The sequence below is a fragment of the Cibotium barometz genome, chromosome 4 (genome assembly GCF_041138505.1).
Source record: "Cibotium barometz isolate CiBa-2024 chromosome 4, ASM4113850v1, whole genome shotgun sequence".
Lineage (NCBI taxonomy): Eukaryota > Viridiplantae > Streptophyta > Polypodiopsida > Cyatheales > Cibotiaceae > Cibotium > Cibotium barometz.
Genome location: NC_141049.1, coordinates 59,992,248 through 60,010,281, shown reverse-complemented (window position 1 = coordinate 60,010,281; position 18,034 = coordinate 59,992,248).

The window sequence follows — 18,034 nt, the reverse complement described above, 5'->3', positions numbered from 1 at the left end:
AGGCCCCGCACTTACACCACTGGCATGGTTGGTGAGATCTTGGGTGATATGCGGCCAGTGGGATGACAGGCTGTGTGACAGCCACTCTAGAGACTGGCATAGTTATAGCGCCAGCTCATTTAGTCGGGTTCACACTATAGAGAACCCGTGTATGTATTTGGTTGAGTACCTTTCATATTGTGTCTACTCTTATTCTTGTATATGGTGTGTTGAGTGTTGTGTAGTGAAGAAGAAGATTTTCAGCCTCTCACCTTGTGTGTTCTCTATTAGGGTTTTGTGAGTGTGTGTGTGTGCTTGCAAGAGCTCAAGCTCTCTTCCCCCCTGCATCTTTTCATGGTATCAGAGCCTGGTTCGTGCTAAGGGCTGAGCTGCAAGCAAGAGAACCACAGGAAGCGGTACGAGGGTAAGAGCTTCAATTACTCTTCCCTATTGTGTTGGTGACTACACCCTTGTCGGGAGCTCTACGGGAGGCACCGGCAAACGATCTCCGATTGAGGAGCTTTCTTCGCGGGAGTGAAGCTATAGGGCAACTATATAGTCCTTCGGACTGTTAGTCCTTCGGACTGAAATTTTCGGGCCGAAAACGCGTTTCACGCGCGTCTGGACCTCCGTTTTTCAGAAAGCAGGCGATTTCGAGCACTGCGGGTATGTAAGATCCCTGTTCCCACCGAGCAACGGATTCGGGGTACTGGCAGCGGAAGTAGCGCTTCTCGCGCGGGACAGGGGTCCCACACTCGGGGCCTCGCCCACGGATATCCGGATAAGAGACTAATCCGTCGGTTGTTCCAAAACCGAACCCGGAAAAACTTCCTTTACCGGAAAGCACGGGCGATTCCACCAGGATAACTTTTTACTCTAACGTAGTCAAGATCATTTCTGATCGAGATGATCCGATTACATCTATAAGATACTTAGTCAGTTCAAGGAAGAAACTTGCACTTGGATCATTGGGATCAACGCTTTTTTCCCCATTCAAGAGGCACAGCCGTTGATTCCTATCCATAGAACAGTTTCTGTCCGGGATTTTTTTTTTCTATCGTAAAAACAAAAGTTTGAGTCTCGATTTACGGATCCATCAGTCCAGCCTAACCCCATCCGATCCCATGGGTTAGCCAACCGCCCAACCACTGTAGTGATGGGATCCAATTAAAAATTTGGTTAGGTTTTGTCCCGGGTACCAAGGAAAAGAGTTCCAAGGCCCCCTAGCCGGATGTTCATGCAAAATAAAACTAGTCACACCACTCACACACCCAATATGAAATTGCCCTTTTTCAACCAGATTCAACCAGTTTAAAACAATCCTTTAATAAAACCATAGTATCATTGATCACCATCTTTCAATTTATCCAATTGATTCTTAATTTCCCATCATTCCTTCATCAGAGTATCTATGGCATCATTGGCAACTAGAACGCTCAGGAGCCGTTTCGATAGTTCCTAGCCCATAATACTTGGCAATATAATCACTTAACAAGATGGACTCTCGTTGAAGATCAGCAAGATCAACCAACAGATCCATATAAGGAGCCATGGACTCATCCATTGAAGACCAGCAAGGTCAATCAACCAGATCCATGCTCGATTTCAGAAAACAACTCCAACTCTGTTCCAATATCTTCCTCGACGCACGCGTGGGTATCCTAGGCAACCCAGAGCCCGAGCACCGTATGGTCAGCACCCTCTAGGATCCTTCGCAGGTAACCTAGCGCTTCACGCATAGGCCGCTTCCTTGGCCCCTCATCCACCGTACCGGAAGCTCACCATTTTAATCGCACCGAGGCTGGTCAAGACCTCGGCCGACCTTGCTACGCGAGACGTCCTTCATTGACTCCCCGTCAGCAGTTGCAACTTTCTCATCACGACCTTAATCACAAGACGGTCAAAATGCTCCCCCCAGCATTCTTGACATAAAACAATCATTTACAAACAGCATTTACAAACAGCATTTACAAACAGTTTACAATACAATTTCTATTTTAACTTTCATTTTTCCACATTATCCCTCCTCAATCTACATTACTTATTCCATATTCCATTTATATGTATACTCATCCCATCACCTCATTTCCATCTCATCACTTCAGATTCCCTCACATCACAATCGTATATTCACATCCATACATCCACAACTATATGCGTGCATTCACATCTACATGCATACATCTACATCCCTATGCATACATCCACATCCACATTCTCATTCACCTCCATACATCTACATCTACATGCATACATCCACTCCACATTCACATCCACATCTATACATCTACATCTACATGCATACATCCACCTCTACATCCACATCTACGTCTATACACCTACATCTACATGCATACATCCACATCTCCATTCACATCTACATCTATACATCTACATCTACATGTATACATCCATATCTCTATTCACATCTACATCTATACATCTACATCTACATGTATACATTCACATCTCTATTCACATCTACATCTATACATCTACATCTACATGTATACATCCACATCTCCATTCTCACCTACACCTATACATCTACATCTACATGCATCCACCCACCTCCACATCTACATCTACATCTATACATCTACATCTACATGCATACATCCACCTCCACATTCACACTCACATCCATACCTCTACATCTACATGCAAACATCCATATCTCCATGCATAATAATATTCTTTTAATTAATCTAGGATGATAGTTCCTAGGATATGGTAGGAAGTCCTCTTTTTATGCTTTGAATGAATTTATTTTATGCGTGATTTCTATAAAAATTTTGCCATAGCTCCGCTACTATGACTGATAAATCTCAATTTTTTTTCTAAGGGATAAAGCTCATTATTAAAGAAATAATTAGAATGGTCTCTAATTGGATCATCAATCCATAATGGTCTCTAATTGGATCATTAAGAAAACAATTAGAATGGTCTCTAATTGGGTCATTAAGAAAACAATTAGAATGGTCTCTAATTAGGTCATCAATCCATAATGGTCTCTAATTGGATCATTAAGAAAACAATTAGAATGGTCTCTAATTGGATCATCAATCCATAATGGTCTCTAATTGGATCATTAAGAAAACAATTAGAATGGTCTCTAATTGGGTCATCAATCCATAATGGATTGAATCATCAATGTGCATAAACTAAAAGCATAGCAAAAGCCATTAATTTGGCCTCAAGCATAGCTTAATCTTGGATTAAGGAAAAGCTTTATGAAAAGCTTCATTTGGATTGAGAATGGGTCATGAGTATGACCATTTCTTGAGTGAGAGAGAGAAATTATAAAAACCATTAGAATTTAAATATAAGTGGAAATTAACTTCTATAGCATTTATTAAATTATGTAACTCTTCACTACTATTCACCAATTAACTTCAATAGCATTTAAAAAAAACCATACCAATTAAACTTCTCAAGCTTGAGAGGGGTTGAGAAGAGAGAATCATTGAGAAATCATAGAAAAGATCAAAATTCAATATACTTACCTTATGATTTGCTTGATTCTTTATTCACGGTAGAGGCCCCCAACCAATCAATTGGTTTAGTATGTTGATGGAGCCACCAATGGGGATTGAAGAAAGAGAGAAGTATCAAAAACTAGTGAATTATTAAAGAATTCACAGTTCTTGGCTTAGGTAGAGTAGAGTAACAATACCTAAGACACTCTATATTTTGGCTTAGGTGGAGTAGAGTAATAAAGCATAAGACTCTATCTAATTTGGCTTAGGTGGAGTAGAGTAACAAGCATAAGAGACTATATATTTTGGCTTAGGTAGAGTAGAGTAACAAGGCATAAGAGACTATATGTTTTGGCTTAGGTAGAGTAGAGTAACAAGGCATAAGAGACTATGTTTTTTTCAACAAGGGGAGGCTTCTATTTATAGGAAAATTTGAGCTCCTAACCAAACAAACTGATTCTAGAATTTTCCAAGTCAGTTTGGTCACTTTTTGACCATTTTTTTGGTCAGTTAAGCTAACTTTTTGGAACTAGACTTGAATGAGGAGAGAGGAGAGATGAAATATCTCAATTTTTATGAGTTTAAAACTCATTCAAGCATGTGAAATATGCACCTCCTTTAAAGAATTCCCCTTCCTTACATATGTGTCAAAATTGTATTGCTCATAGTTTTTTACTAATAAACCTTGTACATTTTCAACTCTTCATCTTATGTGAAATATGCACCTCCTTTAAAGAACTCCTCTTCCTTACACATGTGTCATAGTTTTTTTTACTAATAAGCCTTGTACATTTTCAACTCTTCATCTTATGTGAAATATGCACCTCCTTTAAAGAACTCCCCTTCCTTACATATGTGTTTATTTACTAATAAACCTTGTACATTTTCAACTCTTCATCTTATGTGAAATATGCACCTCCTTTAAAGAACTCCCCTTCCTTACATATGTGTTTATTTACTAATAAACCTTGTACATTTTCAACTCTTCATCTTATGTGAGCATTTACTCATTTTTGGGTATCTTCTTTTACAATTTGGATTTATCTCCTCCCTACACATGGATTGATGCTATTGGCCCATAGGAACCTTAATTGGACCATAGTCTAAAGATTTATGAAAATCTAGACCCTTAGGCTAAGGTTCTTTATACCTATTTCCAATTAATTCCAATTGCACATTGGAAATTTTTTTTTTTAAATTTCTGTTTCAGGGGAACTCATCTGAATTATAAGAGATATTTTTCTATCCAAAAATATTCAAAATCTGAATATTCTCTCTCTAGAATATTTTCTCTCTCTAGGTTAAAACAGCCACAAACAAGATCTCTTATATTTCAGAAAAGGAATTGATTACAGGGGAATATACTAGACATCAAAAAGGGGGTTGGGGGAGGAATCTTACATTCTACCCCACTTAAAAAACGCGAGATGTCCTCATCTCGCAACTTGGAATAATTTTGCAAGATGCACGAATATGAGACTTAGAGAAAAATTTTAATCACGATTAACCACTAGGAAAAGTCTTAAAGAGAGCAAGATTCAAAATAAGAACAAGATTTAAACTTTATTCATTCACGGGACTTATACAGTAAAGATAGAAGAACTCTTTACACTTCCATAAGCCCGTCCATCATATGGTCACAAAAGCAGTCCTCACAAGCTGCACAAGTATAGGGTAACTCATCTATGGGAATGATTCTGCTGGTTATTGCCGCACCTATCTCAGTGGTATGAGGTGATCTAACAAAAGGACCTCTGAGAGGCAAGCCAAAAACGGGGCAAAGGCATATCTTCTCATGAGGAAGAAAACATGCCAGTAAGAAGACCCGCTCAGAAAACCCAAGATGCCTTGATCTCATGACACAGTAGTATCGGGGACCCAAACCCAAAGCTTCAATAACCATGGCCAAGCGGACATTGTTACGAAAGTGTTGCTGACCCCAGGGTGTTACCCTAGTTATGTTTTGATAGGTCCGCCATTTGGTCTGCGCTACAGAAGTTCCTAGGTGAGGAAAAAGTGAGCGCTCATACTGTTCTATAAAGTCTTTCTTCACAGACTCTCTTGCGTCTTGAAGGTGAGAAATCATCAGGGATAAAACTAATTCCTGTTGCCAAGCCATGAAGGAGATTAAGAAAGAAAGGAGATTGATGGGAGTAAGATTACTGTGAGCGACAAGTAAAAGTTACGACTTATATAAAGGAAGGAGCTAGCGTAACCTAGAAGCCAACGGTAACTTGCCACTGAAGTTTTACCGTCTTTCCATGATTTGTGTTTGACACATTTTTCTATAGAAGGCATTAAGAATTTTGAGATGAGGAGATAAAAGAAACTTGTAGGCTAAGTCACCTACTTTCATTGAATTCAGATATAAGGATCACAATATCTGGGGGATAACTTCTTATACTCCCCAAGAGATAAAGAACTTCTTTTGGGCCATACTCGAATGAAAACCAAAACCTTGGTATCCAAAACACCGATTCTCACTTCTAAACTCATTGTTCTAAATCCTTAAAATAGGCGTGACTCCTGAGAAGTATTCTAGGAAAAGGGTCTTCCTTTTTTAAACAGAAACTTTCTTTTATTTTAGAGAGGGAATAATTATAAGATCAGAAAGGGAGATTCTTACTCCTGTATACCTCGAAGGCTGGGGAGGAATCTTACATTCTACCCCACTTAAAAAGTGCGAGATGTCCTCATCTCGCAAGGTAGAGGATAACTCTTTTTCTTAAGATCCAATTTTTATTCTGGGGTTGCTTATATTCTGGTCAACCCAACAGAACGCTGGGATAAATATCCCTTATATAGAACTCATCATTAAATAACAATTCATTTAACATGATAATGGTCCATTAGACCGAAAAATTTCCTTCGGAACATTCCTCCACGGAAACTTCAGTCAAGCAAGTTCTCAATTTGACATCCCTTAACTTGATCTACCGGTCAAGTATTAACAGTAGCAATCTGACAGCACAACTCACTAATCTCATAGTGATTTGCTGAATTCATTATCATCATTCTAGTTATGAATATCATCACAGGGACTCGTCCCATTCCCCCTCATTGTGGTTTCATTATATTTCAACTAATTTTTAAAAATCAACATTTTTCAATCAGCATTTTCAATCAGAATCCAAATCAATTCATTCATTCTCAAATAGAATTAAAAATCATATCAATCACATTCGAAATCATCATCTAGATAGCATTAACGCTTATAATTTCAAGTCTTAGATTTACTCGTATATACTGTCAGTAAAGAGCTGCAGTATACTCTCGGTATATACGGGTAGTCACGGCCCTTGGGATTATAAGGTAACTACTATCATGTCTAGGCCTCAAGCAAGTCAAGGATTCTCTATAATTGCGGTACTTCCATCTGAAGACCCAACTACCAAATTACGAATTTCAGTTTGAATATCAAATTGTATGAATTATCTCACACAATTATAACCTTTTTGTGTTTCTTGATAAATTTTTGATATATTTATCTTCTCAGTCAATCTTTATTAACCAAATGCTCTGATACCAACTGTAAGATCCCTGTTCCCACCGAGCAACGGATTCGGGGTACTGGCAGCGGAAGTAGCGCTTCTCGCGCGGGACAGGGGTCCCACACTCGGGGCCTCGCCCACGGATATCCGGATAAGAGACTAATCCGTCGGTTGTTCCAAAACCGAACCCGGAAAAACTTCCTTTACCGGAAAGCACGGGCGATTCCACCAGGATAACTTTTTACTCTAACGTAGTCAAGATCATTTCTGATCGAGATGATCCGATTACATCTATAAGATACTTAGTCAGTTCAAGGAAGAAACTTGCACTTGGATCATTGGGATCAACGCTTTTTTCCCCATTCAAGAGGCACAGCCGTTGATTCCTATCCATAGAACAGTTTCTGTCCGGGATTTTTTTTTTCTATCGTAAAAACAAAAGTTTGAGTCTCGATTTACGGATCCATCAGTCCAGCCTAACCCCATCCGATCCCATGGGTTAGCCAACCGCCCAACCACTGTAGTGATGGGATCCAATTAAAAATTTGGTTAGGTTTTGTCCCGGGTACCAAGGAAAAGAGTTCCAAGGCCCCCTAGCCGGATGTTCATGCAAAATAAAACTAGTCACACCACTCACACACCCAATATGAAATTGCCCTTTTTCAACCAGATTCAACCAGTTTAAAACAATCCTTTAATAAAACCATAGTATCATTGATCACCATCTTCCAATTTATCCAATTGATTCTTAATTTCCCATCATTCCTTCATCAGAGTATCTATGGCATCATTGGCAACTAGAACGCTCAGGAGCCGTTTCGATAGTTCCTAGCCCATAATACTTGGCAATATAATCACTTAACAAGATGGACTCTCGTTGAAGATCAGCAAGATCAACCAACAGATCCATATAAGGAGCCATGGACTCATCCATTGAAGACCAGCAAGGTCAATCAACCAGATCCATGCTCGATTTCAGAAAACAACTCCAACTCTGTTCCAATATCTTCCTCGACGCACGCGTGGGTATCCTAGGCAACCCAGAGCCCGAGCACCGTATGGTCAGCACCCTCTAGGATCCTTCGCAGGTAACCTAGCGCTTCACGCATAGGCCGCTTCCTTGGCCCCTCATCCACCGTACCGGAAGCTCACCATTTTAATCGCACCGAGGCTGGTCAAGACCTCGGCCGACCTTGCTACGCGAGACGTTCTTCATTGACTCCCCGTCAGCAGTTGCAACTTTCTCATCACGACCTTAATCACAAGACGGTCAAAATGCTCCCCCCAGCATTCTTGACATAAAACAATCATTTACAAACAGCATTTACAAACAGCATTTACAAACAGTTTACAATACAATTTCTATTTTAACTTTCATTTTTCCACATTATCCCTCCTCAATCTACATTACTTATTCCATATTCCATTTATATGTATACTCATCCCATCACCTCATTTCCATCTCATCACTTCAGATTCCCTCACATCACAATCGTATATTCACATCCATACATCCACAACTATATGCGTGCATTCACATCTACATGCATACATCTACATCCCTATGCATACATCCACATCCACATTCTCATTCACCTCCATACATCTACATCTACATGCATACATCCACTCCACATTCACATCCACATCTATACATCTACATCTACATGCATACATCCACCTCTACATCCACATCTACGTCTATACACCTACATCTACATGCATACATCCACATCTCCATTCACATCTACATCTATACATCTATATCTACGTATACATCCACATCTCCATTCCCATCTACATCTATACATCTACATCTACATGTATACATCCATATCTCTATTCACATCTACATCTATACATCTACATCTACATGTATACATTCACATCTCTATTCACATCTACATCTATACATCTACATCTACATGTATACATCCACATCTCCATTCTCACCTACACCTATACATCTACATCTACATGCATCCACCCACCTCCACATCTACATCTACATCTATACATCTACATCTACATGCATACATCCACCTCCACATTCACACTCACATCCATACCTCTACATCTACATGCAAACATCCATATCTCCATGCATAATAATATTCTTTTAATTAATCTAGGATGATAGTTCCTAGGATATGGTAGGAAGTCCTCTTTTTATGCTTTGAATGAATTTATTTTATGCGTGATTTCTATAAAAATTTTGCCATAGCTCCGCTACTATGACTGATAAATCTCAATTTTTTTTCTAAGGGATAAAGCTCATTATTAAAGAAATAATTAGAATGGTCTCTAATTGGATCATCAATCCATAATGGTCTCTAATTGGATCATTAAGAAAACAATTAGAATGGTCTCTAATTGGGTCATTAAGAAAACAATTAGAATGGTCTCTAATTAGGTCATCAATCCATAATGGTCTCTAATTGGATCATTAAGAAAACAATTAGAATGGTCTCTAATTGGATCATCAATCCATAATGGTCTCTAATTGGATCATTAAGAAAACAATTAGAATGGTCTCTAATTGGGTCATCAATCCATAATGGATTGAATCATCAATGTGCATAAACTAAAAGCATAGCAAAAGCCATTAATTTGGCCTCAAGCATAGCTTAATCTTGGATTAAGGAAAAGCTTTATGAAAAGCTTCATTTGGATTGAGAATGGGTCATGAGTATGACCATTTCTTGAGTGAGAGAGAGAAATTATAAAAACCATTAGAATTTAAATATAAGTGAAAATTAACTTCTATAGCATTTATTAAATTATGTAACTCTTCACTACTATTCACCAATTAACTTCAATAGCATTTAAAAAAAACCATACCAATTAAACTTCTCAAGCTTGAGAGGGGTTGAGAAGAGAGAATCATTGAGAAATCATAGAAAAGATCAAAATTCAATATACTTACCTTATGATTTGCTTGATTCTTTATTCACGGTAGAGGCCCCCAACCAATCAATTGGTTTAGTATGTTGATGGAGCCACCAATGGGGATTGAAGAAAGAGAGAAGTATCAAAAACTAGTGAATTATTAAAGAATTCACAGTTCTTGGCTTAGGTAGAGTAGAGTAACAATACCTAAGACACTCTATATTTTGGCTTAGGTGGAGTAGAGTAATAAAGCATAAGACTCTATCTAATTTGGCTTAGGTGGAGTAGAGTAACAAGCATAAGAGACTATATATTTTGGCTTAGGTAGAGTAGAGTAACAAGGCATAAGAGACTATATGTTTTGGCTTAGGTAGAGTAGAGTAACAAGGCATAAGAGACTATGTTTTTTTCAACAAGGGGAGGCTTCTATTTATAGGAAAATTTGAGCTCCTAACCAAACAAACTGATTCTAGAATTTTCCAAGTCAGTTTGGTCACTTTTTGACCATTTTTTTGGTCAGTTAAGCTAACTTTTTGGAACTAGACTTGAATGAGGAGAGAGGAGAGATGAAATATCTCAATTTTTATGAGTTTAAAACTCATTCAAGCATGTGAAATATGCACCTCCTTTAAAGAATTCCCCTTCCTTACATATGTGTCAAAATTGTATTGCTCATAGTTTTTTACTAATAAACCTTGTACATTTTCAACTCTTCATCTTATGTGAAATATGCACCTCCTTTAAAGAACTCCTCTTCCTTACACATGTGTCATAGTTTTTTTTACTAATAAGCCTTGTACATTTTCAACTCTTCATCTTATGTGAAATATGCACCTCCTTTAAAGAACTCCCCTTCCTTACATATGTGTTTATTTACTAATAAACCTTGTACATTTTCAACTCTTCATCTTATGTGAAATATGCACCTCCTTTAAAGAACTCCCCTTCCTTACATATGTGTTTATTTACTAATAAACCTTGTACATTTTCAACTCTTCATCTTATGTGAGCATTTACTCATTTTTGGGTATCTTCTTTTACAATTTGGATTTATCTCCTCCCTACACATGGATTGATGCTATTGGCCCATAGGAACCTTAATTGGACCATAGTCTAAAGATTTATGAAAATCTAGACCCTTAGGCTAAGGTTCTTTATACCTATTTCCAATTAATTCCAATTGCACATTGGAAATTTTTTTTTTTAAATTTCTGTTTCAGGGGAACTCATCTGAATTATAAGAGATATTTTTCTATCCAAAAATATTCAAAATTTGAATATTCTCTCTCTAGAATATTTTCTCTCTCTAGGTTAAAACAGCCACAAACAAGATCTCTTATATTTCAGAAAAGGAATTGATTACAGGGGAATATACTAGACATCAAAAAGGGGGTTGGGGGAGGAATCTTACAGGGTAAGTCATCGATTCTCTGCAGAACTCTGTTTTAAGAACTACAGGAAGACAGATTGACTGTGCAGACACAGTGGGTGCTGCAAAGAGGTCTACAGTTGCCATTGGGTGTATGTATGTGCATTGAAGTCACTGGTTGTGACATTTGAGAGTACTACAGTACCGCTGCAGAAAATACAGCACTTGTGCAGGAAAAACCAGAGTGCAGTTTTTGGTGAAATTGTGTGTTTGGCAAGATGTCTAATGATGGCATAACACAGATTGTGGCTGAGAAGCTGGATAAGAATAACTTCCATGCTTGGAGGTTCAGGTTAACGAATTTCCTGATGGGAAAAGGCTATTGGGACTACATAGAAGGTGAGCATGAAGAGGCACCGGAGATACCGGATATAAATCCGACTGCTGCAGATGTGAAAGAGTTCAAAGACTGGAACCAAGGAGCCAGGAAAGTAATGTATTGGCTATCCATTAGTATACAGGACACCATGATTGGGCATATTCAGGATGCCAAGTCCCCCAAGGAGGCATGGGACACCTTGGTAAAGCTGTATGAAACAAATACCAAGGCACGTAAGATACAGTTGAAGAATGAACTTCATACTGTGGAGAAAAAGAGCATGTCTGTGAATGACTATGCGTTGAAGATAAAGGGTATTGTGGAATCCCTTGCATCTATTGGTGTGTCAGTAGATGATGATGACAAGGTGGAAGTCTGTCTACGTGGTCTCGGGCCACAATACAAGGCGTTCAAGACGTCTATTCAGACTCGGGAAAACATTCCCAACTTTACAGATTTGGTGTCTATGCTGATTATCGAAGAGAAGAGCTTGGGTGAAGACCAACAGTCTTCACAAAGCAAAAACAGTTCAGAGCAACAGGCCTTCTACACGAGTTCAGGAAGAGGACGAGGTAGAGGAGGCCGTGGACGCGGTCAAGGAGGTGGCCGAACAGGTAATCAGAATTATGGTCAGCAGCAGCAACAACAACAGTCCCAGAATCAACAACAACAACAACAACACGCAGGTGGAAGAGGCAAATTCAGAGGCAGGGGGAGTCAAAGAGGCCGTGGAAATTGGCAAAGGCAATATAATGATGCACGTGAATGTTATTATTGTGGTAAGCCTGGACATGTGCAGTCAGAATGTTATAAGAAGCAGGCTGACATGCAAAATGGGAAAGTGCAGCAAAACAACTATGCATCCTCAAGCAGAAATAATGAGGACAATGAAAGGCTGTTTGTTATGCAGCATGTTGTGAATGCCATGTCTGAAAATGTTGATGCAGCACAAAAAGATAATGTATGGTATGTGGATTCAGGCGCTTCGAACCACATGACGAGTCATGGGGAGTGGTTCAAGGAGATGAAAAACCCGGAAAGACCAGGTTTTGTTGAAACAGGGGATGACACTGCTCATCCAATTGCCCACGTTGGAGATGTGCCATTGTCTATGCAGGATGGCAAAGTGAAGTACCTTGCAGATGTACTTCATGTACCGAACATAACAAAGAATCTGGTTTCAGTTGGCCAGATGATTGAGCAGGGTTTGCAGGTTCGGTTTAACCCTGATGGGTGTTATGTTGAAGATTTCAAAGACAAGTGCAGGTTGGTTGCAAAAGGCAACAGAGTGGGCAGAATGTTTACATTGGATGTAGACATGCCTGAAATGAGTGCTGCGATGTTTGCAAATGGTTCAGGAGTTGTTGCAGACACAGACATATGGCATAAAAGAATTGGACATGTAAATGTGCAAAGATTGAAGTCTATGCAGACAAAAGGAATTGTGACAGGGCTGCCAAAATTTAAAGTGGAAGGTATGCAGAAAATATGTGAAGCATGCCAATTTGGGAAGCAAACAAAGCATGTGTTTCCACGTAACAGATATGTGAGCAGAAATGCACTAGATGTTGTGCATTCAGATGTATGGGGTCCTACGAAGACCGTGTCTATGGGAGGCTGCAGGTACTATGTCACTTTCATTGATGACCACACAAGGAAAGTGTGGGTATATTTCATGAAAGAGAAGAGTGAGGTGTTCACTCACTTTCAAAATTTCAGAGTTTTGGTTGAAAAGCAAACAGGAAAATATGTAAAGTGCCTAAGGTCAGATGGAGGGGGAGAGTACTTCTCCAATGAGTTCTCTGAATTCTTGAAGAAGAATGGTATTCGGAGACAGTTCACATGCAGATACACTCCGCAGCAAAATGGAGTTGCTGAGCGGAAAAACAGGCACATTGCTGAGATTGCACGGGCATTGATGGAAGAGAAGAATATGCCGCATTGCTATTGGGTTGAGGCTGTTTCTACAGCAGTATACATCATGAACAGGACTCCAACTGCAGCCATACATGATGTAACTCCAGAGGAGAGGTTTACTGGCAGAAAACCAGATTTGTCTCATCTGAAAGTCTTTGGATGCATTGCATATGTGCATGTGCCAGATGAGCTGAGAACCAAGCTGGATCCAAAAGCTGAAAAATGTGTGTTCATTGGATATTTCCTTGAGCAAAAGGGATACAGGTGTTATAACCCTGCTACACGTGAGTTGAGAGTAAGCAGGGATGTTGTTTTTGATGAGATGAGTAGCTGGTATGCTGCTGAAAAAGAAGCTGTTGGGGCTGATGTGAGTGGAAGTGTGGTTGCACAGAATGCAGGTCAGCAATCACAGTCTTTGAGTGGACCAGGAGAGTCCTCATCTAGTGGGTCTGTTGATAGACCATGGAGTGGCAGGCTGCGTCATAATACCAGTCCTGCAAATGTGATTAGTACATCACGTAAAGGAAAAGAGAAAGTGGTTGAGCCCCTTGGTATGCCTGACATTTCTGCAGGGCATTCTCATGTTGATGGAGAGTCTAGTGGCTCAGATATGAGCCTTGATGAGGAGCTTGGGATCCCAGCTATGAGAACACCTGGTGTAAAGAAGGCTATGGAAGCCATGAATGAAAAGCTGCGAAGATCAGGGAGAGTGAAGAACCCTGTGCAGAGATTTACATATGATGGTTATGTGGCACATCACTATGCATATATGGCAAAGGTTGTGCAGGTTGTTGAACCCACATGCATTGATGAAGCTGTTGGAAATGTGAATTGGGAGAGAGCCATGGATGAGGAGATGGATGCACTATATGGAAATGAAACTTGGGATTTAGTGCAATTACCTGAAGGCAAGAAAGCCATTGGATGCAAGTGGGTGTACAAAGTTAAACATAACAGTGATGGGAGCATAAACAGGTACAAGGCTAGATTGGTAGCCAAAGGATATGCGCAGACATATGGGATTGATTATGAGAAAACTTTCAGCCCAGTTGCCAAGATGGCAACGGTGAGAGTTGTGATAGCAGTGGCTGCGTCAAAGCAATGGTCTTTACATCAGATGGATGTAAAGAATGCATTCTTGCATGGGGATTTGCAAGAAGAGGTGTATATGTTGCAGCCACCTGGTTATGAGGATGTGGGTCACCCCGAGCATGTTTGCAGGTTGAAGAAAGCCTTGTATGGCTTAAAGCAAGCACCAAGAGCATGGTCTGACAAGATTTCTGAATATCTTGTCACTATTGGCTTTCATGTAGCCAATGCAGATTTCTCATTGTATGTGAGACATGGTGATAGAGGAGTTGTGCTTGTTGTCATCTATGTAGATGACTTGATCATTACGGGGGACCATGATGCAGAGATCTTTGATGTAAAGATCTTGCTAAGACAGAAGTTTGAGATGAAGGATCTGGGGGAGCTCAGATATTTCTTGGGCATTGAGGTGATTAGGTCACCACATGGTATTGGATTACTGCAGAGACAGTATGGCTTGGACATGTTGTCCAAGTATGGTATGACAGGCTGTAAGCCTATTTCTGTGCCATTGGATCAGAATGGCAAGTTGAGTGCAGATTCAGGAGAGATCTTGGAGGATCCTACTATGTACAGGAGCATAGTAGGAAGTTTGATCTACATGACGATCACCAGACCAGATTTGAGCTATGCTGTTGGGTTGGTGAGTCAGTTTATGCAGGTTCCACGGAAATCGCATTTGGATGCAGTGAGACGCATACTGAGGTATGTGAGGTCTACTTTGCATTGTGGACTATTCTATGAGACTGGGACAGAGATATGTGTACATGGGTACACAGATGCTGATTGGGCTGGTAGTATCACAGACAGAAGATCTACCAGTGGATTCATGTTTTCTTTGGGGAGTGCTGCTGTGACTTGGAGCAGCAAGAAGCAGCCTACGGTTGCTCTATCGAGTACAGAGGCCGAGTACAGAGGAGCTGCTATGGCAGCATGTGAGGTAGCTTGGTTGAGAAAGCTACTTGGAGATTTGGGTCTATCAGTGGATAGACAAGTTGTCATTTTCTGTGACAACATTAGCAGTATACAGTTGGCCAGGAACCCAGTCTTTCATGCTCGTACGAAGCACATAGAGGTCCACTACCACTTCGTCAGAGAGAAGGTCTTGGCAGGAGACCTTGACCTTGTTTATGTCAGCACAGAGGATCAGGTAGCTGACATTTTCACCAAAGCATTGGGTACAGAGAAGCTCCGCAGATTCAGGGCTTCGCTTGGTGTGCATGAGATGGAGTTGAGCTCGAGGGGGAGTGTTGAGATATCGAGCTCTAGTGAGGCGGTGGACACTGATGACCCGCCTGGGGGATAGGCCCCGCACTTACACCACTGGCATGGTTGGTGAGATCTTGGGTGATATGCGGCCAGTGGGATGACAGGCTGTGTGACAGCCACTCTAGAGACTGGCATAGTTATAGCGCCAGCTCATTTAGTCGGGTTCACACTATAGAGAACCCGTGTATGTATTTGGTTGAGTACCTTTCATATTGTGTGTACTCTTATTCTTGTATATGGTGTGTTGAGTGTTGTGTAGTGAAGAAGAAGATTTTCAGCCTCTCACCTTGTGTGTTCTCTATTAGGGTTTTGTGAGTGTGTGTGTGTGCTTGCAAGAGCTCAAGCTCTCTTCCCCCCTGCATCTTTTCACCAAATACACTCAACTGCCCACACAAATGTAGCTTAAAACTACCCCAAACACAGTGTTGCACAGCCTCGCGTAGTCCAACAATCAAACCTTAATCTCTCAGTCACCCAGATTCTCTATCTCTCTCTCTCAGAGACTATGACATGTCTAAGTCATTTCAATTGTGCTACGTTGTGGTTCCTTTTAATCACACTGCCTCTCTAACACTTCTGACACAATTTTCCACACACCACTGCTACTTAACTCACTCTCACACAAAACTCATGAAAATCTGAACTTTTATTGATCCAATTCTCTCCCTCTTTCCTTTGAATGCCACTAACATGCACAATCACACACATTCTTTGCAATCAACCATTATGCCAACAAATCAAACTCTCTCTCTCTCTCTATCACTAGCAATGAATAAACAGGCAGCAAAGAGCACCTCTCACCAATCAATTGATAAGCTACTCTCTTTACTTCTCTGTTCACATACACTCTCTCACACATATTATCATGCAACCACTTTCAAAATAACCACGCTTCGTTTTTTATGTGTGTATGTTTACTTTTGCAACGATTTTAAATGTTTTTATAAGTCAATTTAACAGATTCAAGCGCACTAACCAACTACAATTGGCTTTGCTGCTAGTCCGTCTTCTTCTACGCTCTTTTCTCGCTTCTTCTCAGGTTCACTTGTTCATTCTCCTTCTCTCCTATCTTCCTCTTCTCATGCTCACAAGCATTCACGTTGCCGGTTGCACTTCCCCTAACTCTCTCTCTTCCTTGGCTAACCCGCACACAAGAGATCTCTTTGCCCGACTCTCCCTCTTCTCCTCTAACTTACACGCTCCTTCTCCCTCTTCTCATGCACTTGCAGGCCTCCCCCATCGTGGGTCTTCTCCCCCCTCTTCACACTGCTCCCTTCTCTCCTCTGCCGGTTGGTGCATTTGGGTGGCGCCCCCACCTCTTCTCCTTCCTGCTCATCCTCCTCCATCCACAGTACTCGCCATGCATTTGGTTCCTCTTCTCCCTTGGCGCCTTCCCCCCTCCACTGGCGGGTCTCCCCCCCCCCCCCCCGGTTGCTCTCGAGTCTCTGCTGGCTCCTTCTCAACCGACCCATACCTTTTCAAATCCCCCTTTATTTTAATTAGAACTTTATTTATGCATGCCCCCCCTAGCCCCGATTCACACCTCTCTCACTTCCTCAGTGGACACACACTCGCACACTATCCTACCTAGACCCACACCCTTTCGAAATAGGCACGCAAGACCATAGCCAATACCAAACAGTCACAACTCAGATGGAAATGCACATAGCAAAGTCTGGGTGGCCGCCGATACGACAAAATGTGTATCCTAATGAATCCAAGATCGGACAAAGCTTTGCATTGACCGCATGGCCACTAATTCCACAAAGAATAGGTCCAGATGAGTTCGCAAACGGAAACCCAAATCTATCCTCAAAGAAAGATGCAGTTACAAAACTACATCATGGTCATCTCTATCATGTATGACAGCATTGAACACATATTACAACATTGTCACTGGCGTCCTCCATGTCTAATAACACGTATAGATCTAAGTATGAGCCTAGACTTGACCTCATCTTCTCTCTCTTCCACTTCTTCTTTATAACGACCAAGCAGTTTAACCAGATTCTAATGGCATCTTCTACTCAGCAAGCAATTATACATGCAAATGCGTCACGCCAAAATCATAACAATCACGCCACAATATGCAATGATTTATGTCTTAATGCAGCTAAGATGACCCATGCAGATCCCAAATAGTCCCCAAAAGTTACAAATTTGTGCCAAATCC